Consider the following 26361-nt stretch of genomic DNA (forward strand, 5'->3'; position numbering starts at 1 on the left):
TAATATTCTAGCTACCAAGTTGTGGACAAGGATCCCCTTCATAGCAAGGCCACACTCTTGACACCCTTAAGACCAAAAGGTAAAGGCTGTGGTCATAACCATCTGGTTACCCCTTACCGCTTAACAGGAAGTAATGGCACTTCCACTCCTGCAAGTCCAAAATCAAGATGCAAAAAGCCAGGAGAGGTCATCTGATCTGTAACCCCTTTAGTGGGGGCTGACCCTGGCCCCTCAGGTGCATTTCAGGAACCTCATTGAGAAATACACAAAAGAAACTAGGACAGAGGAAATGTACTTCCCCCCCCCAAAAAAGTGTAGAGCAGGCACAGCCCCTGCCTTGCTTCTTCCACCCCACTACTACCCCAGCACATTCTTCTTCCAGGCTCTGCTTCTTCCCTTCTTGAATCTCCTTCCCTACCCCTCTCCAAGAGACTGGAAGCAGTGCAAGGGCTAAAGAGTAGGGGCATGTGTTGCCCTGGGTCCTGCTACCTTTCCCCCCCGTCTTCCCCTCCCAGCCTCTCCCCTCCCAAGGGCTAGAGAATGGAATCCCTCATGAGAACAGACAGCTGCCTTTGCAGAGCTGGTGGGCTCTGTTGATAGCCACTGGAACTGCAGACCAATCCCAGCTGTTCACTGCTTTAGCTATAAGGTTTCTCCCAGGTGCCATGGGTTTGCCAAAGGGCAATAACACCAGTTGTAGTTCAGTCATGAGTGATGCACTGGCTGAGCATTTAGTAGCAGCAGAAAGCAGGAACTTGGGGGACAGCTGCAGTTGTAACTTCATTAACAATTTTCAGGTCCTGTAGTGGTGAAAGCTCCTAGCAATTAATGCCACGAAGCAACTCTAGTACTGCAACTGTATGAGGGAGGAGACACTACGCTGTCTAAAACATCAGCAGTGTCTAATGCAAGTACAGTATAGTTCTGATGCCTGCCATGCCCAGAGCTGGCACGAGGCAACACGACTTCTCCAACCATCACTCCTTCAAAACAATCCCAGAGTCTCCTTCTCTTAAATGAGACCTATTGGCAGAAAGGAAGCACATTACACCTATTTTGTAGATCAGTAAACTAAAGCAGAGCTCAAGGGCCTTTCAAAAGTTACAGACAGTTCATGGCAGCCTGGATTAGCACTGAGGAGTTAGTTACTCCTTCCAATCCCATACTTCCAATCCCAATCCTTTACTGCCTCATCTTAATACTTCTAATTTAGGAAATTTGTACTTGCTTAATTCATTTCACAGCATGTGTCCTGGGATCATAGATATCACTGAGATTCTACTTCCTACTTTCTGGGCTGTATCAGTATAAAAGAAGGAATGGCCAATCCAAATGGTAATACAGTTTATTCATATGGAGGAAATGATTTAAATGTAATTTAAATGACATTGGGGGTAGATACATGTATTTTGGAAATGTTACACTTCCTCTCAAACACATTGTTTTTGCTTTAATCTTTCTGTGCACTTGAAGCCTTCCCTCTTTAATCGCTGTTCTGTCTGCTGGTTTAACCCAGAGTAAGATGATTTAAAAACAAAAGCACTAATAACTAGTGGTAACAATGCCTGGATATGCAACCCAGGTGCAGGGCCATTTATATTTATTTAAGATGGGCCATGTTATCTCCCCTCCCAAATTTCATTATAGTAAATCAGGAATAATTCTTTTGACTAATTTGAAATTGGATACAGGTCTTAAGGTTCTTTTATACACAAAATAGGAAGATGTACACAGCTGGGAGTTGCCTTCTTTTTATCTGTCTTCCCTAAGGAGGAATGAATTTCTTGATAAACATTGATTTATTGGAGGTAAAGAGAAACCTTGCAACATGACAGTTTTTGTTTAATGTATTTTGATTTCTGTAAAAACCCTGAAATTATCCAGAAGGGTTCTATTACCAATAATGTTAATGGTTATTGATTGCTCTAAGGAGACCAAACCAGAATGAAATTCAAAGATAACATGATGCATTTTTCTGGTACCTTTCAAAATTGCTACATCAGCATTAAGAATGCCCGAGTTAAAATGTATCACTCCAGCACATTACAGAAAAACAAAAAAGTAAGTGCTTTTTGGACACTTCTTATTTTCAAGCTTAAGTACTGAATGTTAAAAGTGAATTTTAAGAAACAAAGGGTGCATCTACATGTGTGCTCTACTGCAAAGTTGACTAATTAGCTTTGCAATAAAAAGTGTCACTATCTATTCTACATGTGTGCAGACATTAGGTTGCAGTAAATTAATTAACTCCACCATAAGATGGTACCAATGGGGACAGTACCATCATATGGTGGAGTCACTTACTATGCAGAAAGCATGTGTGGATGGTGACTGGGACTACAGCAGTCTGAGCTGGGGCAGAGCAGCCCCAGGCTTGCATCAGGCTGAAGACACCATGCTTGGGAACAGCTGACTCCAGCATGAACTGCACCAGAGTTTATTGAAGTGCACCAATTGCACATGTAGATGTACCCAAAGAAATATTTTGAAAGCAGCATATTAATTGGGAGACACTTACAAACACTTGTAGATGTTGTAAAATGTATTTTCCCCACACATTTTAGCTAACACTTTTAAAGTACAGCCTTGCCATCTGCACCTTCAGTCTGAAACTTCACATTGTTTACTAATACTTCCAGCCCAGAGTGTAATCAAGAAATATCTGTAATAATTTTCCTGATCCTCTCTTCTTTATCATCAGATTGAAACAGAGAGACTGCTATAAATCAGAGGAGGAGATTATGCATACTAATAAATTTATATGAAGACTCCTCTTTCAACCTTTTGGAGTCTTTTATGTTCTACACCATGGGACAAAGAACAAAAATTAAAAACAAAAGAAGAAATCAGTGTTAGTAGGGAAAAGGCATTAAAAAAAGATAAGGACTAGCTGAAATTAAGACTTTACCAGTGAGTCCAGAATCTTTGTTTCTTAAATACTACATTTTGGTCTCTTCAGCAGATCAGGAATGATGGATTATTGACTAATTCCTTAATACTTCAGCTCAAAAATCAGCTACTTTGCCTCACCTTACCCTCCCAAAGCTAGAATGATGTAGAATGGGGTCACAGGCAACTTCCCACATTGACTGGCTATCCAGAATCAGTATCTGGATAACCGGCATCTAGTTACAGACTACAAATGTTACTACCATCCCTTTCCCCCAGGCAAGGACATTCTACATACACGAGTAACAGAATGCCTCCTGACATTGCTTTTGGTGATACACCCCCTGCAGTCATCCCCTCCCTTATGCATCATTGGCCTCAAAAGCCACAATTTAACCCAGCAAGATTCTAATGGTTCTGCCAACAGGCACCTTTTATCTTGCAATTACCTCTTCAAAGATGCAATAAATCACCTGGTGAATATACAGTCAGGCAGCCAGCTTTAGGAATTATTTTCAGAGGCCCTTAGTACCCACAGTCTCCAGTGCTATCAATGTAGTCATTGTGCCCAGTACTTTCGAAAACAGACCTTCAATATATTTATTTTCTTTTTTTTATTTCATTGTCTATGAGTAGTAAAGTGTGTATGCATGCACTGAAGGGGATCAGGGGAATGATAGGGACTGAGAGATATTGAAGTCTGGAGGAGAGGTGAATGACTAAATTATACTAGGACAGCTCAGAGGTTTAAGAAAGCCAGACATGAGATTTGCCAGATGGTTCTATGCTGGATTGTAAAACTTTAAACTAATCTTCATTTAAGAGTTTTAAGGGTTGTATCCCTCTTATAAAGCCTCTTGCTCTTTTGCTAGGTTGATTCTGGTAAATTATAGATCAGATTTTAGAAAACTGTTTCCATGAACAGAGGCTCCTTAAATCTCAGCTAAACTGAGCAAGAAGATTACATGTTATTATGATGTAGCACAGCAGGATTTTTCCACAGCAAACATAATGATGTAGACAAGGATAAAACTATCATTCTGTGTAAGGAGGTCATCCATAGAAGAACAATGCATTTTACACAGGTCTAGCAAATCCCTTCATGGTGAATGTTCATGTGGCACATTCTTTTTCTTAATGGTTCTATAAAGAGACCCAATCATAAGCAGAAACCAAATCTATATTTCAAGATCCAATGATCAAACATCTCATCAGGAGAGGATAGGTCATTTGGGAAAAATGATACCAAATATTACTAGAAAAATGTATCTATTTCACGGGCAATTTTAGCTTAATTGCATCCTACTGGTTTTATGTTGAGAGAGAGGATTTTCTGAGTCCCAAGTGAAATGTCAGATGCTGCATGTGGTATTAAAAATTAAAATGTGCACTAATCTTACAAGTTCACATGTATACTTTTAATTGTAAATCAGAAATACTTATTATAAAAAGAAGCAAAGCCTCACTGAAGTCACTAGACAAGGCTTTATAATTGCTGTCAGTGTTTATGCTCTTATATTGGATTCAGTTAAAATACAATAGTGCAGCAGCCATATTAGACTGCAGTTATACTTTTCAAAGTGCTGCTTTGCCAAAGTTGCACTGGGACAAATGGAAAATAAAAATAATCATATGAAATCTCTAACAGCAAAATTCCAATGACCAAGAGTCTAAAGGCAGCAAGTTCCAAGATTTTGCATAGTTCTGAGCATAGCCTGTTGTATTAATGCTGGCTTTCACTGCGTGACCCTAATTTTGAAACTGCTAGACCAGTTTTTATATGCAGGGATAGGAATGTCAAAATATATTCTTTATCGCCTTAACTGTAGCATTATTTAGTGCAAATGAAAGCCGTTGACTTCTAAGAAGTCAGGTGTGCTATTAAAGAATAATTCATAGCCCTGGGCATCTCAAAATGTCATGTATAAGAACTGTTCAGATTTGTCCCACAGTTACCAGTTAAGTGTCTCACTATTTTGAAATAACTAAGCAAATACATTATCTATAAGGCATTTGTTTGGTTTGGTTTTATGTGTTTTTATTGTGCTGTTTTGAGTAAGTAGCAGACATTGTTTTTCACTTTTTCACTTAGTCCATACCTAGTTACTAACATACTTTATGTACAGATGCCCAGCAGTTAAGAGAAATTTGTGATTTTTTAAATCATGGTTTGGGTAGCTTTGATTAATTAGGAATGAGCAAAAGGAAATAAAAAAATTATTCTTAACGGTACAATGTAACGGAGCATTTTTCATCTTTGTGAATGTAAATATTTCAGTGGTGATAGATGATAGCCTATTCCCATTTTAAATGCTCTGATTTGAAAGTGTTTGCATATATAAAGTACTTTAATGTGATATTACATGCCAGGGTATTATTACTGTAAGCAAAACAGAGAAAAATGTAAGTATCAAACAGTCTGTTTCAGCAGCCTTGGCTCTACTGAACCTGTAAAAACGGAATATAAACGTACATAAATCCAACTCTTGAACCTGACAAAGTGTCATGTTAAATAATGAAGCACATGCCTGCAAAACTATGAAGCTTTAAAACTCTTGCATATTTTTCTTGATGTTACATTTTGTGTAAAACTTGAATATCTTGTTAATCTCTTCATAGTGTACTTTCTGAGGGGCATGCAGCCAGCAGGCTCCTGAGCATCTACACCTATCTGTGTCTGAATATCTAAATAGCTGACTAGCAAAGTAATACCTGTACTGAGGGTGCTTGTCGTAGTTGTCTTCTTTCACCACAGAACAAGTGAATGACATCTTACAGATATCTAGTCTTTTGTGACCTAAAATTGGAATTTACAGTGTCTCTGTCATCAGTACAAAGTTTGAACTGGGTAAAGGTTCAAACGCTAAAAACTGCACATTTTCTTTAATGCCGATAAACTATAATTGAATCATCTGAGCCAGCTGGAACTAGCCAGAAGTTGGCCAGCATGCAGAGGTCTGAATGGGAATCCACAATGTCAGTTATATCAAGGAAAGAATGGCTTACATAGTTTTCTCTTTCAAGCTTTGGAGTGCAGCAAAACTAAATAAAATGCACCACTGTAAATTTGATTTTTCCAAAAACTTGATAAATATATTTACTCATTAGGAAGGCAAAACTAATCTGGAATACTCCTGCCATCAAAGGTGACAAACACTGTAGGCAGGCTTTGATGGACCTGAAGCTTTGGTCTTGTTCCTTTTATGAATCTGATCCTATGTGCAGATTTATTTATTTTTTAAGTAAGAAAGTGCAAATGTTCAGTTCTAGCGCAGCCAAGCGGGGCAGCAGTAAATGGTCACATTAGGGCTAGGAATTAAAGAAACTGAGCCAAAAATGTTTTGTCATCAAGATGTCAACTTAACTTGATGTACAAAAACAAGCATAGTAGAAACCTTGTGACATATTGGGAGTTAAGCCTATGCCTTTGTTCCGACTGTGAAAACCAAGTTGTATTTCTTAATGCTACCATGATAATGACCTTCAGTGTACAGTAACAGTCATGCTGTAGTGCTATATCACCTTTGTGCTAGGGGTCTGGTGCCTCTGTGTCTGACCCTAACAATTCAAGACATTAAGAACTATCATCTTTGAACAACGCCTGGGAATAATGGGATTGCTACTGGTGTGACATTTGATTTTTAAATGGACTCTGTATATAGAAACCTGTCTGAAATTGAAAGGAAGAGATGGAGCTTGGAATTTCCCCAGATTGAAGCACATAGGGAAAAAGGGATGAGAGTCTGCTTTTAAAAGATAAATCCCCTCTAAGCACGAAAGCCTTTTTATTGCCAGGCACTGAAGAAGGAACTTTGCCTGCTTTTAAATCAGAGACTCACAAAGCCGGGGTGAAGGGGATTGTGCTCAGCAGTGTATTGTTTTCAACAGAGCTGAAACCCCCTTGTGACTTTTAATAGGAAAATGTTTTGTTTATTAAATTTCTTTGCTAATTCCCATGCTTCATAACCTTATGTCTCATTGCTTAACTGCCACATAGCCCCTAAAGCATTTAACTAGGAAAACAAGAGCTCCCATAGGCTATGGGGACTATGAGAGGAAGCAATGGGAGTCTTAGGAGGATAAGATGCTGACTCAAGGGCTCTACATAGCTGGGCTGTGTGGTCCTGCTGCCCTGAGAAGTCTCAGACATCAGATCTGAGAAACCCCCAGCTACAAAGAGTAATCAGTCACTACTCACATCTAAGGGGCTTAGCAAATAGATCATTTATTATTTGTGGCTGTGCCTGAAGGCATTATCTAGTCCTGTGACTGAAAATTATTTTGCTTGTAGTTGGTACCAAAAAGCAATCAGAAATAATGCTTGTGAACAGTAAAAGTATTTATCTTGTTAACAAGGCCCACTTTGCTGATTCTCCAAAGCCTGCAGCTATCCTTAGTTAAAGCAGTGAAATAAATAAGGCAGGCTGCTCTTCAGGTGGTATCAGTTTGCAACAGTGAGCTAGGATGGGCACTCCCCAATGAATAATCCCTCATGCTATACAGAAGTACATTTGGAAGTTTAATTTTCCCTTATCAAAGGCCTAATTGAAACAATGTATCAAGCATGTATTCAAATCTGTTGTATCACATTTATACAGAATGCAAACATGTGACATTGTATAATGTAAAGAAAATACAAATGGGGCAATGCATTGAGGAGCTGACAAGGATGAGTTTCTGCTGCTCATAAATGGAATAGATATATTGCACTACTTAACTTAAAAGTGTCCCGTGGGCTCTGTCAGTATAGCTTGTGAAAAATAAAACTAAGCATTTTTTTGCAATAGCTCAGTGAATCTAACCTTATTGACAAATATAAACAGATATACTCACAAGATTCTCCAATCTATTGTTACATTTAACAGAAACACCATGTGTCCAGAATACAGACTGAAAAACACAGCTCAGATAACTGCCTTGTGAAAAACCCTACACAAATGTACATGAGCAAGTTAACAAAGAAGCAAGTAGTAGTGAAGCAATTATTTTCTCTCCCTCCCTTCTTGTTTTTTCTCCTTTGTTTAAGGATGCAAGTCAGCCTTATGCTGAAAAGAGATGAATAATGGAAGTTCTTCCTGCCATTCCACTGGGGAAAAACAATGCATTTGTACCATGTTCTATTAATTACAGAAATTTAACAGTCATTGCCAGGCCATATCAAATGTTATCTATGAAGTTCTAACGGAAATTTCAATTTGATCATCACCACACAACAATGCTAGTAAGTAGGAGTGAGTGGCAAAAAGAGGATTTCAAGGTTCTGAAATTTGCCCCCTTCCATCCTCACCAAATATTACAAAACCTAAAGTTTCCATAATTCTTTCCAAATTAAAATTACTGTTTTCTATCCAGCTCTGCCAGTCTGACTGGTGGGAGGTCTCAGAGCTGGCTGCTTGGAAATCCCCAGCTCTGAAACTGTTAAGTCTGCTTCCCTTAACCAAGGGAACTGAGGAGCCTGGACTGCTGAAGAGCTGCAAAACTACAAGATTGGATTCCCAGAAACTTCAGGTTCCTATCTTCCCCTTAGTCCCCAACATATGCTGCAGAGGTTAACTGGCAGGAGCTGGGTAGGGTACAGATTTTCCCCGATTTTAAACCATCCTTGCAAAACATTCAATTTTCATGAATCAGGTTATTGCAATAAAAATGCTTTGTCACATTTTTCCCCAGCAGGTTTCCCAACATCTTTATAGAAATTTAAAGCATCTATAATCATCTCTCTCATTATCATAGCTTTAGGGGGCAGTGTCCTCAAAACTGCAGATATCAAAATACCAAAGTATTTCTTCTAAGATTTATTAAAGGCCAATTCCTAATCCTTTTCTATTTTCAAAAGGACATGTAAATTTTGGAAAAATCAGAGAGCTTTCATTTAGAGGAAGGGCTGAGAGCTCTCAGAAATCAGATATCTATACCATGTCTCAGAAATGAAGGCCATCAGAACAACTATCCACTTTTGAAAGACCCAGCTTGTAATTAGTTACCCCAAGCTGCGATTTCTAGAATAGCAATGATGCCATTTCCTAACAGACAATAATGTACCATTCTAAGAACATTTTCCGTAGCATTTAACAAGGCTATAACCTGGGCTGGAGGAGCTCTAAAGTGTTTATCAGTCTTGGATTTTGTTATAAGTGAGTAAAAGAGAACATGTTCTCAAATTTTTTGGACAGATGTCCTGAACTGATATTCTAAAATAATGATGCCTGTTTGGACATGAAAGGAAAAAGCAACACAATACCAAAATTTCTTGTCAAATAGCCATGAAAGACAAATTGTGTGTCTTCAGTTCATTTTGGTTCCTTTTGTTCTATTTTTTCTTAGGATGGAAAGGCTCTAATCCCCAGCAGTCTTCAGCATATTTTTATTCAGATTTTCCTTTATGCAAATTTGCAAAGGAAGAATCTGGGATTCTTCCAATTCTAGCAAACACAGCATTACCTAAGGGAGTAATACTGACCATGTAAAGAAGCCAGGAGAAGTTTAATATGCTGTAAAAGCCCCAGTTCTAGTCAAGGATAGGATTCCTGTACCACAGGGAATGTAGAAGACAAAGGCAAGGCTGTCATTCCGGACTCCCTCACAAACCCTAATATGTGCTGGGTACCAGAGTTTGTACGTTAAAGGCAGAGCTGAAGCATGCAGCACAGTACATCATACAGTAGACTCATATGATATACCCAGGGGCCACATCTACATGAGCACGGGTGTGTGTTTGCAGCAGCACAAACAGTAGAGGCACAATTTTGTGCCACTACTTTTTGCTGCAGTGCACACCCCAACTCATGCAGTTTGCAGTGGGACACATTGTCCTGCTGTTTCATGTGCTGCAGCGGGGTCTGGATGGGGCACAGGGTGCCTCAGTGCAGGGCTAGTCAGGAGGCAGCCCCCATGCTGAGACACCCTGTGCCCCAGCCAGCCAGGGAGCAGCGCATGGAAACAGGAGACAACCAGCCCTGGGCTACCAGTTCCCCCGTCTTCATGCGCTGCAGAACCCCTGCACTGAGGCACCCTGCACCACAGCCAGCTATGCCCCCACAATGTACCTCAAGTCAGGAGAGCAGGAAGTCCTGAGCTGGCTGCTCCCTTGTCTCCGAATTTCTCAGCACAAGAGCTCCCTGCGCATGCACCCCTGTGGGCTGGGAGATGCAGCTGCCATGATCTCTGAGCCCTAGGAGTGTATGAACCCCTAGGCACTAGAGCTAGGGACAGACATTACACATAAACCAGTTTAAGTGATCAGAAACTGGTTTAAACATGTATAGAACAGATGTTTCGTGCACATAAACATAAACCAGTTTGAAAATAGCTGAAACCGGTTTGAGATAAACCTGGCTGAATGTAGTATCAGACTTAACTGATTTGGGTCAAACCAGTTTATTCAATGTCTGTCCCAGACCCCTTGCTGGTTTAAGATAAACCAGACACTCCCAGCATCCCAGCATGATCTCTGGACTGGGCAGGGCTCTCTGCTCCTCTCTGCTCCCTGGCTGCAGCTCTGGCAAGACTGCGGGCTGCTCCTCCCCTTCCCCCCACCACTCCCTGCTAAGCAGGAATTGCCCCCTCCCCTCTGCCTTGCTGAGGAGATGTATGTGTATTAGCTAACACACCACATGCTGGTTACAGTCCATGCTGAATTAACAGGCAGAATCAACAGGTAGTTGGTAATGTCCTTCTGTTGTTTTCTTAATGGGGTGATAAACACTAAGTTAGTGGGTGATAGACACTGATCAATTCCCTGCTGGGCTAATCAAAGCATCCTTCTGGGGTCTGGCCATGTCACACCCTCCCCAGCTCCATGCTGTTGAAGGGATGGAAGGGCTGCTCTAATGCCCCCCCAGCTTCTAGCCTGAGCCACTGCAGGCATGTGCCTGCATGTCTGGGATATCAGTGCAGTTATGAACCAGTTCAGCCTGGCCAGGTTAAACTAACCTGCAATAACTGAATCAATTCAGGCTCAGGCTTTTGAAATGTCTGTCCCTAGCCTGGGAGAATGTGGCATCTGCGATCTTCCAGCTGCAGGGGCACGGGGACCCCTGATGCTGGAAGACCACAGCAGCTGTGATCCCTGGGCCTGGAAGATCACAGCTGTGCCCATGGCTGCTAAGACCCAGCTGGGTCCCAGAACTGGAAGGCATATTGCTGGAATCCAGCATCTGCACTTGTGGGACTCTGGATCCCAGCAACTGTGGGGTGTTGCCAGGACCCAGAGTCAGTAGATGCTGGGGCTGAGAGTCCCTTTAGTTGCAGAACTCCCTGCAACTAAAGGGACTCTCAGCCCCAGCATCTACTGACTCTGGGTCCTGGCAGAGCCCCACAGGAGCTAGCATGGTGTACCCCTGTGGCTGGAACGCTGTCAGCTGACAGGGCTCCCAGCCACAGGGGAGACCCTGATACATGTGCAAATTAAAATTTGATAGCAACCAGCTATAATGTTAGTACACATTTTCAAGGTCTAACTTTATAGCTATTTGGGGCTTTTATGGCATAATAGGTACTTTGCATATGTAGCTAGTCTCAAAGCAATTGTACAATTAACCAGTTAATTGCACAATACCTGTAGCGCATAGAATGGGCCAGAGATAGCTAGTTTAAAGCTGGATTGTCTGATTACATCTATACCAGTGACTGAAATATACACATAATCTTAAATGCACAGTTAGGATGTGACCAGTTTTGTTTATTTTAGGGATGCAAAAATTTTCCAAGGGGGAGGGGGTGGTGGAAATCAGGAGACTAATAACAAAGTAAGAGGCAATTAAAGATTTTATTTGCATTTTCACCCCTGTGCGCTCTCTTTGACATTAGACAGAGCCATTTTTTTCATATATTAATTTTCCTTTCAATAGAGCAGTTCTATTTCCCCTAAAATGATTAAGAAACTGAGGTGTCCCTGTACTAACATCTCAAATCTTCCAAAATAATGAAACGGTCCAAAAATTCAAGAGAGTAAAATCAGGGTAAAGAATCCTAATTTTAGTACTCTCAGCTATGTTCTGGGAGCTGAGCCTTTAAGGTTTGCACTTTCTAGATTTTCTCCACTACTCCCAGAACTAAAAATTACACTTTACAAGCACAAATAGCACTTATCTAGCTGCATAATTGCTGGTTTTGTTGCAAGCACTCAGTTAGTGATCTTATTCCATATGCAGTATGAATATGCAAGCATTTACACAGCTGCTGAGAACCCAAGGAAGGATTCTGTCTTTGCTTTTCTTTTTTAAAATGTATTCTAAGGGTTGGGAGAATCCTAAAAATAAATAAACAAAAAAAATCCCATCAAATACTGGGAGACTCACAAAAATATAACAACCGTTGGTGATCATTGAACTGTTCTTGCTTCTAATAAATAGCTTAAACAATACAAAAATCAGTCACAATGGAGGCATTATTGCAGCATATTGGAGCAGACTTGATTAATCCGAACAGACAGAAGTGCAGCTCCCCGCTGTAACGTCAGATCACTTTGCAGGAAGCGCTCTGAGTTACAATAATTTCCTGGACCAAACAGACATTCACTGTTGGTGTTAGGGGGGAGGGCAATCTAATTCCTGGCCATGAGCCTACAGCCAGTTTCCCCTAGCAACAGCTGCTCCTTCCTCCCAGCCCATGCTGTTTTCAGAATAGGAAGGGGGAAGGGAGCAAAGGGAGATTGTTCTAGGGGTTCCCCAGCTGGCGCTGGAGGGTAGGGTGGGGTGGGGTGGGGTGGGAGAGTTGGAGCTTGGGGGTGTGGGGCTCCAATCTGCCCACCTCACCCTCCAGCATGGGTTGGAAAAAAAAAAAAAAAAAGCCCCAGACCCTCCCTTACTCCCCTTTCCGTTCTAAAAATAATGACAGGCTAAGAGGTAGTGCAGACAGCAGTATGTTTTGAAATGTCTTAATTTGAACTCTCATGCAATGAGGGCTCTGATTTTTGCAGGATTGGGCCTTTTTAAAGCACATTGCAGCTGCACACTTCTGTTTGGTCATGGCTATAGAGTGCTTTCAAGGGAAAATTGTCACTTCTGTTTGTGCCCCCAGGGTCACTTTACTTACAGAGTTTCTGCCTATGTAAATAAAAGCAGACATACCAAGGTATAACACGGGCTTCACTTTGAGATGTATTATACTCTAGTTATTTTACCAGTATGAGTAGTGACCAAAAAAAAAAACTTCAGTAAGGCCTGTGATTTAGAATATGAAATTTACTATTGCCTTCTATTATACAACGATAATTATTCATCCCTAAAAGGCCATTTTCTATCCCATAGTCATGTGTGTTTTCTGAAGAATAGATGATGGTTTGACTGATACAAGAATCATTCAGCACCCAATATATATTGTTTTTTCATTGAAAAAAAGTGTAATTTATTTTTGAATTTTTATTTCAAAGGGGTTTTTTTGGGGGGGGTGTTGTTTTTTCATGGAACATCCCCAGATATTGTTTATCAGTGTCTTTAGAGGGAAGATTCTATTTCAACAGGCTAACTTCTCTCTCTGAATATAAAAGGTACTTCAAATATTGGTGTAATCTATTTCATATAATAGACAAGATAGGACCAATGCTTAATAATTACTACTATGAATCAATGTTTTATCAGTCTTAAGAATGTCTTAAGAACAATACTCTGTATTACCTATGGCTTTGAAAATCTTCCACTAATGCTACTGAACTTAAGAGTATGATATATATATATATATATATGAGGTTTATTTTTTAAAAGGTTATTTTAATACCTGACTCTTTCTCTCTCCCTCTCTCTCAAGTGCCATTTCTGCCACTCTCTGTTTATCACATTCCATTTTCTGAAATTGTTTCTTTTATTTTTTACCTTCAGAAACAAAATAGAAACCCACAGTCTATTCTTTCTATTTGCAATAAAATCCTTCGTCAATATGATATGCAATAAATTAAAATAGTAGGCAGAGAAGTTGGAGAATATCAAATCTCTTTCTGCAGACAGCTTCTGTTAATGATCACAGAATTAAACACCCCAATACCTTTTGTCTTTTTATGATGCTTCAGCACTCAACAAACATTTACACATTTATCCTCCCAACAATGTCATGGATGACGAAAGTATATTGTTTGCATATTACAAAATTAAATACTGAAGCACAGAAAAATTAAGAGACTTGTCAAAAGGCACACAGAATATCTGTTCCAGAAGCAAAACATGAACATAAACATCTTATGTCTATTCCTTTGGAGAATAGTCTGTCTCTTCGTATTTGTAAAGTACATTACATATCACAATCTACATTACACTAGTCTAAGAAATTCAGAAGCCAATTTTTAAAGTTATATAGAAAATCGTATTTTGGAAGCCATCTTCCAAATTACACATCCATACAAACTGACTTTTCATATATGTGTATTAAAGTGTATAACTAATATTCTGTTACACCATAACCTATTATATTCTAAGGCAGGAACCAGCAACTTTTTCCAAGTTGTGAGCTGGAACAACCTGGTTCCGGTCTCACAAAGGCTGGGTGGTTTCAGTGGGGAGGGGGAGTCGCCTGCATCCATACTGTGGCCAAGCAGCTGGGAGCTGCACCATCACCTCCGTGTCTTTCTCAGTTCCCTGCTCCATGGCTAGGGTCCGAGTGCAGCTTCCAGCCAATTTGGAGCTGTGCCAGGGCTGGGCAGTTGGAAGCTACATCTACACTGCATGCGCTTCTCCCTGCATCTGGTTCTCCAGCACAAACACAGCTGGAAATTACCCAGCCCAAACCTAACTCCTCACCAACTGGAAGCTGTGCTTGTGCTGCAGCCATATAGTAGGGGGTGGGTGAAGTAGCGGTAATGCAGGCACACTTCCCAGCAGCCCAGCCCACAGCATGGATGCAACCAGAGGCAAAGTCTTCTGGATCCAAACCCAGGAGCCATATGTTGCCAAACAATGTTCTAAGGATGTTGCTCCTGGGGGATGTTTCTGCCAATAATTCCTGTTCTATGGCTCATATTTTGAGCAGTTTGTTGCAATACAGGAAATCTGATTGATCAAGCAAAATAATCTGTTAACTCAATTACAAACTATACTTCTGCTTCCTGATCAGTTCATCATAACAGGTTTAGATTTTTAGAAATTCTGTTCTCAAGGACAGACAAAATCTGTCTACTTTATACTTCAGAAACTAGCTGTCTACATTATACTACTAAAACTAGCTAAACTAAAGTTAGCTCAAATATTCCATAAACAGAAGTATAATTCCAGCCATCATGGACACATCTGAGCTAACTTTAGTTTAACTAGTTTTAGTAATAACAGCAGTGAAAAAAACAATAGCATAGACTAGAATATAGACAAGTACTCAAGGGTCTGTGCAGACCTGAAAAAAAACCTGTGCTGGAGTCTATTCCTTATTCAGAGATCTATTTTAGATTAAGCTAGTTTAACCTTTTAGAGTGAATCATGCTAGATATAATATATCCCAAATTAATTAAACTACTGAATTTAATTATTAAGTCAATTAAATCTCTAGAAAAACTACTATGAAAAACCTGTAGATCATAGGCAATATTTCAAGATGTTAACAAGCCCTTAATAATACTTGCAATATTCCATCTAGTCTACATGTGAAGCCTGAATGAAGTGTAGCTGAAAGAACAGGAACTTCTATTTTCAAGGCACTAAGCAAGAAGCTAGGTAGGTATCTAAGCTGCCTCAGGAATAGAAAGACAACTTGAGACTTTTTTCTTTATTTCAATGGTAAAAATATCCATCATTATGAATTAGCTAGGTTTCCCTATAGACCTGTAACAAAAGTAACGGAAAAATTTGGAGGGGAGCTTTAAAAAGGAACTGTGCTTCCATAAAGGAGAAGTTACCCAAATTTTTAAAATAAATGACAAATTGGCTATTAGGGAGCATAACTTCACCTTCTTCTAGGCTGCATTATGAGGAAGAATCAATACCTGGTTTAAAAGCAGCTATTTTAAACAAAAATTACTGGAGTTGGTCTCAAAAGTTGAGAAAGCCAAGAATTTTGAAAAGCCCATTTAACAGAAGAGATTTGTTTGGGACAGGTCACATATCAAATGACTGGCAGAAATGAAGCTAATTGCCATCATGAGATTTCTAAACTGTTTGTGCTTAAATGATACCTCACCTACACTACAAACATACCTGTAGTGAAATAAGTTGCAACAGGATAACACTCAACTCTCATAGTGGCATTCAGCACCTTTCAGGATCAGGCCCCATTGACTTCAATAAGAGCAAGTTCAAATCTATTTTTTCTGAGAAAGATGGTTCAGCGGTCCCTATCTATTTAATAGATACACATTTTCATCTTCAGGGTGAAACTGGCCTTGAATTAGAACCTGCCCTAGAGGAGCAATATTCAGATAGAGCTTGTTTAAAATGTAGGTGTTTTTGAAGTAGGTAAGTGAAAATGGCTTTTTTTTCTGTAATCCTTTAAATATGCAAAGTATTGCTATTAAGATAAATGTTTCACAGCACATAGGGTGTCACTTGCCTGAACCGTTAAAACACTATTAAGAGTACTAAATGGGATAAAGTTACAAAGTTTTAATTTCATTTTTTCCTTAATTGTCTACTTATATCAGAATTGTCTGGTCTTAGAGAACAACAGAAGAAATAGACCCTGTGATATTTGTCTGCTGTGACAGAAAGTAGTAGTCCAAGTGAAAAATCAACTATTCAAGTACCAAATAGAGGAAGAATATTTCATGAATGCTCAGATGCATCTTTTCTATTTCAAGCAGTTGACATCTGCACTGCTGTTAGCACCAATGAACTGGAAATGGCTTCACTAGGTCTCAATAAACAAACACAATATAAATAGTCAATTTGGCCTCAACATCCCTGTGCCCAGTGCTGATACAATGGGTACAAGTGCATTTACTTAAAGCAGATTTCACATGGGCCAGCTCAAGACATTTGCTTTTCTCTGACGAAGTTCTAAGGCCACCATGCAAGCCTACATTTCTGTGGCAAACAACAGGAAATCGGATTGATAAAGCTGAGTAAAACAAGAAAAACATCCCCACAGCTCTGGAAGTTAGGTGAAACTGGAGAGAAAGAAAGAGAGCCCAATGTAAAAGCTAAACCTTTTGAAACTGGAGATGAAAAGACATTTGTTCTCCTTTGTAGTTACACTGATTATACCAAGAGAATGTAAGCACTGAAAATATATAAATCACAGATAAAATGATTAGTAAAAATGGTAAGAGACATGCAAAGAGCAAGACATGAAAGAGTTCTTTCAAACATGGATTTATTTTATAGATAGTCAGCAAAGAGGTGCGAAATGTGATTTTAGAGAAGAGGATGGGGAAGAGTTTCACAATGTTATAAATCATAAGGGAATGAAAAAATGTTAAATATGTGGGAGAACTATATGTTTTTAGACAAAGGGGCTAATTCTCTACTGTCTTACCCCTCAGGAGTATTTTGGATCCACATTCCAAAAGTGTGAAATGACTGTGCAAGCTGGATGACAGTGCAGCAGTATATCTTTGAAATAGCAATATATAATGCAAATTGAATGCAGTAATCCTGTATATAATTCCATGTGAACCTAATGTCAAAGGCTACTGTTCCCTCCAATTGATACAAACTTCCTGTTCCCTTAAACAATAAGGTGGCTTTATACACACACTGAGACAAGAATATATTCCCCATTGCCAGCTATTTTTATGTGAGTTATTGGCTTAGATCTCTGAAGTTTACAAACAATATGAAAAGGCTTTTAGCCAATCAAGTTAAATTCTAGCAGGAAAACAGGCAGATAATTGATTTGGGAGAAAAGGTGGGAGGGTGGTGCCAGGTTTTGTGATAAGGAATCCCTATATATGTTTAAAATAGGTTTGAGATTGCTATCATAATTATGTAAGATTAAATTAGATTTATTGTATATGCATTTTATTAATTTTTCTCAGCATCTGATGTATGTAACATTTTAAAATGGAGCTGAAATATTTCCTCTCTTTTTTTTCCTTCAAACTTTCCTCCATTTCAATTAGGGCTCAGGTGATAACCAGTATATTTCATTCAAGCTGAAAAGGTTGAGGTTCCAAGGAGGTCGATTGATTTTTCCTGCCTTCCCTCATTTTTAATTTTCACCTCCCTGTGCACTTATTTGTATCAGCTAGATACAGAAATGCAGAGACAAGAAAAGGATGACATTCTTGTAGTATTTCTGTCCCAAACTGAAAACTGTAAAGACCAGATTCTCACAAAAGAACATGTCTATTCATAATCAGCCACTTTTGGAGACTCAACAAAATAATTGATCTAATTTTAGTATAAATATCTGAACTTTGGGTAGACTTTTCTGGATCAAACCAAATATTTTTAAATTTGTGCATCACTAATCTCTCCATATTCCATTCCTGTATGTTTATTAAATACATAATAGTTAATATATCACTTTAAAAATATTTCCAAAATAAACCTTTACAACATGGGTTTGTAAGTGAGAACTATAAAGTGTCCACTATTTGCAAACAGGAAAATGAAAGCCCAGAAAAGTCAAATCTCACATTAGATGTTATGCATTGTTTCATACCAGTAAGGTCTGATTTTTGGAGGTGCTAGTGTTGGTTAGTCTTGCATGTGCTCAGCACTTAAAAAAGTGTCCTTAATGTCTTAAACTGAACAACACCATGTTAAGGTATGCAAAATTAGTTGACATTGTTCAATACAAGTAACTTGTTCGAAATAATGCAATGATCCACTAACAGTCAAAATAGGCACTCAGGTATTTATCTCACAGATCTGTGCAGAACCCAAAATACTAAACAGCTCTCTGCAATTAGAAAGTTGAGTATCGAGGTCATAATAAACATATGCCATTCTCTGTCATAGGATGAATAAATTTCAGTGTTTCCCCCCACTTCCTGTGGTGGAGCATTACATGTATGGAAGCATCACTTACGAATTACTCATAATTTTAAAATTCATCACCCAGTTTGAATTTCTAGTGTTTCACTATGCCGAATCCAACACCTATGGCATAGCTGCATAAACTGGTGTTTTTCTCAGAGATTCATATGGTCATTGATACTTCTTTTCATAACTCAGATTAATTTCTACAGCTTGAACTGTTGAGATTAAAAAAGAAAAAGTATAATGACAATTTGCTTCAAATATTCAAAATTATTTAAGCAGCTACACTGAAGTTTTGGATTGTTTGTTCAACATGGACTTTTATAGAAAGTGGCATTACTTTAAATAGAGGGTTTTTTACTATTTTATTCACAGCAATCCCATGAGCCCTCTTATAATATGGGTGAAGTACACAAAGGACATTTAGGGGTTGAGAGGAAAGACTGAAGACTTAGATATAAAGCGGAGAGGCAAAGGATGTAGTTCTGGGCCTGGGAATTCATGAGAGAGATTTGGTTTAAAAACTAGGAGGATTAATGGAAAAAAAATGATTAACAGATTTACAAGTCGGGGATTGTGCCAACTGCACTGCACAAAGTATCTTCTGTCTCAGGGAAGAGGATGTCATAAAACATAAATGTCAAATTTACCCCATGTCCTGGGCCAAGACATTGGGTGTAAGTGGTAGGGCCAGCAACTGCTGCTAGCTGTGGCAGAAGTGATAAGCCATAGCAATGTGAACAGCTACATCCCAACAAAAGTTCTGATAACTAACTTTCCACAATGGATGTGTCAGGAAATGACTACATTTCATTGTTCTGAGTCCTAAATTCCAAAAGCTCAATAAATAATGTGACTGGAACTCCAGTGCCATCCCCACTGTCTGATTGCACTATGTAAAAGCTCATTATTAAAGATCATAGATGGAGCTTGCACAGCATTATGATGCGCACAGTTTGAGAGAAAGTTAGAGAGATAGATATTCAATGAGAAATCATGCAACATTAACAGGAAGAGGATGCTTGTCTCCAAGCAAAATTCTCCAGCCCATATACCTTTAGGCATAATTAATCTGCATATATATTTTTTCAAGAGGCTATTTCTTTTACATATAAATAGTTCCCTGGTTAATTGATCATATCCAACACAAACCACATCCCTTGTTTTTAGAAACATAATAGTGCTGACTGGAAACACCCAATACCTGGAAGTTTATTGCAAACTTAAATCGGATTAGCTATATTTGGGAGATCAAAGAAGCCTCATCTTTCTGACAACACAAGACCCGTTTGGAATGTAAGAACTTTGTGCAGTTTCAAAGTATGAATAGGATTTGCTAGCAAAAATGTCAGTCTGTTGAGTACAACAGCATAACAAGAAAATGTTACAGGACAGGAGATATCCTACAGAAGTTTTGGATTTCATAAGCTTTATGACTTTAAACAAAAAGAAAAAAAGTGAAACCTTTTTGAAAAATATTAAGACTCCATAGAAGTTGTATTATAAAAATAAAACTACATTTTAACAAAATATTAGCTATGCAAAGGGAGTCAGACAATCATGGCAGATGCATTTCCCTTTGCTAAATAAGTATCATAATACTTCATTGTCCTTTTTCTGTCCTGTAAATGAACTCGCTTTCTGGTCTCTCTCTGCTCTCAGTTATCCCACTATAAATCAGAGAAGTCAATAAATATAAAACCAATGTAAAACTGACATAAGATGAAAATCAGGCCAGCCCTAGTTATAATGTACAGTAGAAAAATATAATGTATATCAGGGAATTTAGTAGAAAAAAAAATCTAATTAAATGTCCAGGCCATCAAGGTCAGCTCTCTAATGCAGAGGGAGCATTTACTAATATAAAGGTTTTATAGTTGCAAAGGGCTCGACACAAAGTTATTTTCTTACAAAAATGCATTTTTATGCTTTTAGATATTAGCTGCTCTGCATTAACTAGGCCCTTGATATTTTTAAATTGCCCAATTCATTAGCAGCCATTACTGCATTTACAGATGTACATTGGTCTATGTAAGTAAATCTTGAAAAGTTAAAGTGCTGATCTTCTGCACTGTGTATTGAATATGGGTCTCACATTTCTCAAGTCCCCATTTGTGCTAAACATGTAGGAGAAGAAGTTGGTGGGTCTATGAAACTACAGACACCACTAACTTGGATTTGGTCAGATTGGTGGCTCTGTTTTGAGGTGCTAAATTGCTTCTTATTGTTGTGGGCTTAGTTGTACAAAATACTAAGCATTAACCTGAAGTATTGAGTGCCCTCACTTGCCACCAACTTTAACAGAGGAGAAAGCACATAAGACAACATTGGAATGATATGCATAATGCAGAATCTTGCTCATAAGAGGCACTGTCAGTCACATGCAAGATCAAGTAGAGGTGGTTTTGCAAAGACTTCTCAGTCAAATTTTAGCATTTAGATCTAGGTTGTATTTAACCTGAGCATCCCTTTTAAGAGAGGACAAAACATTGGAATAAAAGATGAGTTCTGGACATTCTTTCTGGACCACCTAGTAGAGACCTTCCACAATATATAGACTGCTATCACATGGAAAATTCCAGGAGAATTTCCAAGAGGAAATCATCATTGATATCTTTGTAATCATATATAGTTTTATAATAATTGCAGTAATCAAATAACAACAAAATAACCCTTTGATCTCTTATGGTGTGGATATCAGCAAAGTGCCAACACATTTTTTCCCAGGATTCTCATAAGAAGTATCATACTGAGTCTAACCCAATATTCTGTCTCCGACAGTGGTAGAAGTGGATGCGATAGAAGGAGAGCATAGAGATGGGGTGTCTCAATACTCTCCCTGGCATCCACCACTTATTGGGTTAGAGATGCCATAGGAAACACAATGCTTCAACCATTCTGTTCAACAGTCATTAATAGATCTCTCATCCATTAATTTATCCAGTCCCTTTTTGAACCTGGCAATGCCATCTTCCTCCACCACCTCCTGTGGCAACAAATTCCACAAGTTAAGTGTGTGTGGGGTGGGGTGGAGGAGGGCTCCTGCTGCGGGCTGGGGCTCTGCACCCCACTGTCATTGCCCCAAGTGCCACACAACACCATGCGTCTCCTGCTGCTGGGCAAGCAGGGGACATGGCACAGCTAGCATGTGGCTCCCAGGGCAATGGCAACAGGGCACAGAGCCCCAGCTCACAACAGCAGCCCTCCTCTGCTCCAACAGCAATCACACACACAAATCTGGAGTGGGGTATGTGACCCCCATGCCTCCCCCAGGGTGTGTGCAGCAGCAGGAGCCCCCACCCCATGCCCCTGGATGAGTCACCCAGGGCCCCAACCATCTCATGATCCACCCTGGGGCCCCATTTACCCCAGCACCTGACCCTGCATTTGTAGGGGCTAAGCCCTATTAGCCCCAGCCTTCTACTGCCTATGCCTCAGCCTTCTCTTTTCCAAACTGAAGGCTCCTAACATTTTTAGGCCCTCCTGGTACAGCAACCACTCCAGGCCTCTGATCATTTTAGTTGCCCTCCGCTGTACCTTTTCTAGTTCTACTACATCCTTTTTGAGATGCAGGGATTAGAATTGCACACAGTATCCAAGATGTGGGTACACTAGGGATTTGTATAATGGCATGATGATGTTGTCTGTTCTGTTTTCAGTTCCCTTTTTAATGATCTCCTAACTACAGTGACTCCAAGATCTTTTTCTCTAAGTCCTAACAGCTCATTCAGAACCCAACATATAGCTGAGGTTATTTATCCCAGATGTATTACTTTGCATTTGTTGAATCCTTTCTGAAAATCAAAGAATTCTAGAGGTTGGTGAGGTAGGATTTCCCTTTACAAAAAACACATTGACTCTTCCCCAGCAGATCATATTTTTTCATGACTGCTAATTTTATTCTTCATCATAGTACTTTATTCTTTATTATAGTTCTCCCAGAGTTGGAGTTTCTATCTCAATAGAAGGCCATTGTGGAGGACTAGTGTGACAGGATTGTTGCCACTGGGGTGACCATGATGCCCCCTAGTGGCCCTGTTCCTCCTACCTGGCTCACTCTCTAATGCCACTGTCCCTACATTACTCGCCTTCCATGCCTTATTCTTACATATTAAAGGATGATTCAGGGAAGCTACCAACAGGGAATGAGCCCTAATCCTAATCCTGGTAAATTTCCTCTGGGTCTCCCTTGATACCCCACTGGCCTTGACTAGACCCCTGTAGGACACCAAGACCTTTAAGGGCAGATTGTGCAGCTCCTTCACCTTCCCTATACCATGCCCCAAGCCTCATGCATGTTCTCTTTGATCTTTCTTCTTTACATACTTGGCCTGTTTTGGGCCCTCAGACCCCCTGGTCCCTTACTCAGTCTCCCTCAGCATTGTCAGACTCTTGGTCCTACATGCAGCCCCTCCACCGGGCTCCTAGACTCTCTAGTCTGGCTTGGCCTGCTTTGTGCTCATGTACCCTCTGATTCAGTTCCACATTCCCTGGGCTCTTTGACCTTTGAGTTTGGGTCCCAGCCTTTTTCTAGGCTCCTGGGACCCAGCCTCAGTCCAAGGATGCTGGTTTACTGGTCCTCCAAAGAGGCCTTGAGCCTGCCCCAGCAGAGCTCAAGGCTACACAACCAGACTAACTCAAATAAACAAAAAGTACCATCACCCTCTGGTAGATGTCTCTCCCCTCTTGGGGTTTAACATAAGCCAAAGGCCACTTGCCTGTAAGCGCAGTCTTTCTTAGCCATGGGGACTTGTCTCAGTTCTCAGACCTGGATGGTTGTCCAGCAATATCCAGTCCCTTCAGGAGCCCTACAGCCAGGAGCTCCTCATTTCTTGGTTGCTGGTGAGAGAGTACCTGACCCATGCAGGCTCTGGACTTTTATAGATCCATCCTGAGACTCTTCCTGTTAGCTGAGTCCCTCATTAGCTACCCTCTGCCACCTGCAAGCAGTCTCGCAGGCTGCTTGCTCTTGTAAAGGAGCAGGCACATCCCAGTGCCCTGCTACAATTAGGAAGACAGATTTAGATACAGGTCATTGTTGTGCCTACTTCTAAATTGAAATCTTTCCATGATGAGAAGATTTTTTTTCTAACCAATGTATCAAACTGTACTTCCTGAATAGTTGTGGAAAGGGAGAGAATGATGTTAAAAGCTGGATAAAGTCCAAATTTAATATCATCAGTAAATCATTGTGAGCAATTCTAAGATGACGACAAACTATAAAAAGTCAGCCATATGGAGTAAGAGGTGAACATACCTGTCTTCTCAAGTTCTATTCACTAGGGTAATATAGTACTGCTAACTTATCAACAGTGATCTTGGTTGTGTCTGTTTAAAAATCCTAAATTCTCCAATTAAAATCCAAATCCCAAATCCTCATTCTTCTGCCATTAAAATCAAGTGCCATTACACACACATGCACATTCACGCACATATATATATATATGTATGTATGTATGTATCTATGTATTAGTTGAACATAATATTTTATTGATATATTTACAATTTTAAAGCAATTTGGAAGACTAACAATGCCACAATTATTATAATAAAAAACCCTAAATATATTGACATTTGATTATTTTTTTTATGATGGAAAATCAGAGCTCTCCATGCCCACTTCACTCACTGGGATGTGGGTCTAGCTGTGGCTATCTCCCTCCCGACTTCCGTAGCTTTGTAGTGCTGAGCAGCCCTGATATGCCAGTTGCCAGCCTCTGCCCATGCTGTTGCCCCTCACTCCCAACCCCTAGCCCTCCCTCAACTCTGTTGGTGCACCTCGCTCCCAACCCGCTTTCCTCCTACATCCAGGCCCAGGCGTGTGAGGAAGTGAAAATCTAAGGGAAAAAATCTTTAAAGGAGAAAATCCATGTTTTTCCATGGCAAATGGAAAATGGGATCCTTGCTTATAAACAGTTATTTTAAAACAGTATTATGCATAATCTTTGTCCAGGAACCCTAGTTCAGACATAGCATGTGTTTCCAATTAGGGTATTTTGTTTGTTTGTGTCGCAGGGCACTGAGGTGTCCTGCTCCTAAAGAGGAGAAACTGCTAGAGAAAAAGCCCTAGCAGTGAATAAGGAGCCCAGCTGTTGGTTGCCAGGGCAACTGGAGTCAGCAAATGACCCACACCTGCCAGCGGTCAGCTGGCTGTAAGGGGCAGGGCCTGGCTCTTATAAAGCCCAGGAGCTGAGGCCAGGGTAGTTCCCTGCCAGCAGCCAGAGAGAAAGGAGCTCCTGGAGCAAAGATGTGCGAAGAAGTCTGACCGCAGGTACAGCTCAAGCTGGGTAAAGGATGGCAGCTCTAGGATATCTGAGCCATGTGGTTTTAGCCGGGCGGCTTTAAGTTATGTTATAGCCTAGGGGCTTGTGTTTTGCTTTGTTGTTGTTTATCACTGGTGGTTTGGGTGAGGCTAGTAGGGATTGGAGGAGGCCTCACAGGGGACCCACAGTAGCGTGGGGACCCCAGCGCCAGTAAGGACGCGGTGTATGGGGTGCATAGACCCCAGCCCCAGAGAGGGGGCGCTGTTGAGAAGGCCCAGTGCGGACGTGGCGAGCCCCAGAGAAGGCCCTGAGACAGGGCGGCTTTACCGAGAAGGCCCAGTGTGTGAGAAGGCCCCAGGAGAAGGCAGCAGTACTACTTGAGAAGGCCCGAGGAGAGGGCAGCAGTACTGAGGAGCCCCAGAGAAGGGGGCAGTATTATCGAAAGGGGCAGCATTGTGGAGAAGGCCCTGGAGAGAAGGGCGGCATTATTGCGAAGGTCACAGAGAGAAGGCGGCGCTGCAGAGGATCCCTGAGAGAGGGCAGCGCTACGGAGAGGACCCCAGAGAGGGTGAGTGTATATTTGACAGACCAACATCTATTCTAGCTGCGAGGCTTGGGCTGTAGTATAGGGGAGGAAAGGAGCCTCAGAGAGCGACCCCTGGCATTGGGGCACCAAAATGGGTAGCCTCCTGCTTAATTGACATCAATTAATGAATCAATTAACATCAAGGCGTGGCGGACGAGAAGGTGGGTGGTTGGCCCAAGAACAGGTGGGCGGGCCACAGAGATCAGCCCTGAGGACTTCCCCTGTTACAGTTTGTATTTTTAAACACCAGTTTTTTAATAAGATTGATTGTAACTCACTGGGTGCATCTAGACAAGACATTTACTGAATTATAGACTCATTAGCTGCCAGTAAACATCTCACCATCTACATGTGAGCCCCTATTAGGCTAGAGTAAACTTATTTACTCAACAGTAGGATAGTACTTATAAATACAGTCTCTGCAACAGCACATGTGTAGATGCTGCCCCAGCCAGCTGGGGCAGAAGAGTGCTTCAGCGTGGGGGCTGCCTGCCAGCTAACCCCACACTGGAGCTCCCTCATGCCCTAGTCAAACCCCTCCATGGCACACTGAGCCAGAGAGAGCAGCCCTGGGCTGGCAGGCTGGTGCTAGGCCCTCTGCCAGCTGGAATTACTGCAACGCAGCTGTGCATGCATAAATTCTGGATCTTATTGCTCCAGAGTTAATTTTTCCCAGGCACACATTCAAATGGTGCATTAGTATGTAGAAATGCCCTCTGAGATCAAAGTGAGTTGATCAAGTGTTCATACAGTTTTTTTTATGGGTAGCTTTGAAATGTAGGAT

At 40.5% G+C, this 26361-nt stretch overlaps 1 protein-coding gene across 4 annotated transcripts in view; it reads right to left on the reverse strand.

Annotated features, from left to right (window-relative positions):
* LOC102380336 (protocadherin-11 X-linked-like) overlaps positions 1–26361 on the reverse strand; it is a 611220-nt gene that overhangs the window by 31615 nt on the left and 553244 nt on the right. For 3 of the 4 annotated variants that reach the window (XR_003095077.1, XR_003095079.1, XR_003095078.1), the window contains exons 1-2: positions 490–607; positions 118–250 (exon numbers count right to left, since the gene is read on the reverse strand). The exons of the other annotated variant lie outside the window; for it this stretch is intronic. The gene's annotated coding sequence lies outside the window, so the exon portion shown is untranslated. Of the gene's footprint in view, positions 1–117; positions 251–489; positions 608–26361 lie in introns of those variants that run through there. 4 annotated transcript variants of the gene reach the window in all.

This window comes from Alligator sinensis, unplaced genomic scaffold (assembly GCF_000455745.1).
Source record: "Alligator sinensis unplaced genomic scaffold, ASM45574v1 scaffold1075_1, whole genome shotgun sequence".
Lineage (NCBI taxonomy): Eukaryota > Metazoa > Chordata > Crocodylia > Alligatoridae > Alligator > Alligator sinensis.